This window comes from Panthera leo, chromosome C1, assembly GCF_018350215.1.
Source record: "Panthera leo isolate Ple1 chromosome C1, P.leo_Ple1_pat1.1, whole genome shotgun sequence".
In the NCBI taxonomy this organism is placed as follows: Eukaryota; Metazoa; Chordata; class Mammalia; order Carnivora; family Felidae; genus Panthera; species Panthera leo.
In genome coordinates, this window is record NC_056686.1 from 110,673,797 (window position 1) to 110,676,760 (window position 2,964).

Below are 2,964 nucleotides of genomic sequence, written 5' to 3' on the forward strand. Positions count from 1 at the left end.
CCATATGCAGCCTTTTACATGTATGTATCTTAATACAAATTTTAACTATCCAATAATGAGTTAAAATAAATTGCTGTATCAGAGAATAAAAACATTATATAACTATTTTTGTATTTCTCACAAAGTAGTCCTACTACTATTAATTGCCATTAATAATCGTATTGTTCTGTCTAAATAATAGCATTTATGTAACACAAAAGTAAATAATATAGGATATATCATTTCCAGTAAATACCGATTTTTCATATTTCATATTTATGATTCTAATAAATGATTTCAAATAAGCTATTTTTCATATTTCTATGTTAAAGTAATACATACACACGTATAATTATTTTTTACAGATTATCACGGGTTGGGGAGTCTGGTACGGCTGGGCCCCAACGTGGCTCTCTAAAACTGTTCACGGGAACACACGTCCCACCTCCTCGCCTGAGTTCCGTTTAACGCTAGGGATGCAGAGACTACTAAGACCCGGCCGCCATCCCCAAGAGGCTCACAGTGGCGAGGAAGCCAGACCCATAACAGGCCGGCCGAGAGCCAGGCCGAAGGTGCCAGGACGGAGGTGGCCCAGGTAACTCGGCCCCAAAGAGGCCCTCTGGGAAGGCTGCCTGGAGGCGGCGGGGCCGGACCTCGGGTCGCGGGCTTGGGAAGAGCGGAGGAGCGCGGCACGCCGGCCTCTCCGGGCGGGAGGGCGGCCCGAACGGACTCGCGCGGCCGGGTCTCCCTCCCCGCCCCTGCCATCCCCGGGCGCCCCGCGTCCCCCGGGCCATCCTATGCCAGGCTCCGCGCGGGTCGGAAGCCACAGCCGGAAGGGCCGGTCCTGCGGCGGGGCGTCCTCTCCCGTCGCCAGCGCGGCCGCCGACCTCGTCGCCAGCAAGCCCGGGGCCCCGCCGCCCTCCCGCTGAGTCAGCCGGTGAGTCAGCGCCCCCTGACCGCGCCGCGTCTGGGCCGGGATGAGGGCCGCAGGGCGGGGGCGGGGAGGGGGAGGGAGGTAGAGAGGAGGCGGGGAGGAGGGCGGCGGGGAGGGAGGGAGGGGGGAGGAAGGTGGCGGGAGGGGAAGGGGGGAGAGGGAGGGAGGGGAAGGGAAAAGAGGATGGGGAGGAGGAAGGAGGGGGAAAGGGTGGAGGGAAGGAGGAAAGGAGGGAGACAGGGAAGGGAGGAAGGGCAATGTCCAAAGCAAGGGTTCGCCACCTTTGGCCTGCCGGCCAAATCTGGCCTGCCTTGTTCTCGTTCAGCTCAGGAACCAAGAATGGATTGTGCATTTTGTTATTGTTGAAAAATACGACGAGAAGTATTTTGTAACAAGTGAAAATTATATAAAATTCAAATGTCAAATTTCAGCGTCCATGAAAAGTTGTACTGGAACAGCAACGCTCATGTGTTACATCTGTCCATGACTGCTTTCAGGACATTGGTACTGGGCAATTATGACAGACTGTATGGCCCCCAAAGCCTTAAGTGTTTACTAGGTCTACCTTTACACGCTTGCGGTCCACATTCCAGGGGTGCTCAAGGCCCTGGCTCTTAATTAAGGCAACACTGTCCTTGGAGAGCACATTCTGGGGCGGGGGTGGGGGATTCCCACCCTGGGGAGCCATTCCAGCCCTCTAAGCCTTACCCCAGTGTTTGTCCACCCAGCAGGAGAGCCTTTCACCCGCCTCAGGCCACCTTCTGTCGGGGCTAAACTTGCTGTGCCCTGGGGCAGGGGCCTCCTCCCTGCAGCCTGGGGACCCAGGATTCTTCCCTACAGTCTTTCAGAGCTCTACCCTATGTGGTGTGATGGGGTCCCCTGGGACCACATGCTTGCTTGGAGCTAAGCCTTGTGCTCCTGGTTACCCATTAACCAGCTTAGTCCTTACACAAAGTTTCAGGGAAGTCAGGCCTGCACATTTATTGCCTTGTTGCTCCCAGGAACTTTGACAAGCCCCATCACCTTCAGCCTGGGGCTGACTGTCTTGGTGATCCAGGTTCTGGCTTTAGGCCAGTTGTGGCTTAAGGCAGTATTTTTGCAATTTTTTTTTTTTTTTTAAACCTCCATCCTCAGTAAGAAATACATTTTACATTGCAGCAAAGTTTCACAAAAAGGTTAAGTTTCACCTATCCTCCCATTACAGGTGATTACTCCTACCATCGTCTGTTCCTCTTCTGTTTTTTTACAAATGACGATCACCACGGGGTGCCTGGGTGGCACAGTCAGCCAAGTGTCCAACTCTTGATCTCGGCTCAGGTCATGATCATGCTGTTGGAGGGTTCAAGCCCCACATCAGGCTCTGTGCTGACAGAGCAAACCTGCTTGGGATTCTGTCTCCTGTCTCCCTCTCTCTCTCTCTGCCCCTCCCCTGCTTTCTCTCTTTCTCTCTCAAAAATAAATAAACATTTAAATAATAAATTAAAAAATAAAAATGAGCATGAAACACTAAACTGATTTTATGACTCACTCATAGGGTGCAAGCTGCAATACGAAAGACGTGTTTGATGGTATCCAGACATAGCTGTCTTTTCTCTTTTTCAGCACAAAGCACAGCAGCAGAAAAGGCCTCCTTCACCTGTTGGCAGAGGCTTCCTGGCTCTCAGTCTTCATGACTCCCCTAGATGCCCTTGACCTAAGAGAGAGCCCTCAACTTCCATTTATTGAACAATAAATACACATATCTGTTTGTTTCTACCTGACGTGCATTTACCTGGGGGTGGGAGAGGAGGGGAGGAATTGGGGACAAGGACTTACTCTTCACTCTACCTAAGTGCTGTTTGAATTCTGTCACATACGTATTAATTTAAATTTTTTATTTAAAATCATTTCAAGTCGGGGCACCTTGGGTGGCTCAGTCAGTTAAGCCGCGGCTCTTGATTTTGGCTTAGAAATCTCACGTTTTCAGATCAAGCCCCTTGTGTGCTGATAGGGGAGCCTGCTTGGGATTCTCTCTGTCCCTCCCCTACTCTTGACCAAGGGCCCTTGAACAA

General features: G+C 51.3%; 1 long non-coding RNA gene across 1 annotated transcript; it reads left to right on the forward strand.

The window, feature by feature from the left end:
* The first annotated feature begins 559 nt into the window (after positions 1–559).
* LOC122228779 lies at positions 560–2,668 on the forward strand. Its single transcript, XR_006206748.1, has 2 exons — positions 560–916; positions 2,516–2,668. It is a non-coding gene; the product is annotated as an uncharacterized LOC122228779 (long non-coding RNA).
* The last annotated feature ends 296 nt before the right edge of the window (positions 2,669–2,964 follow it).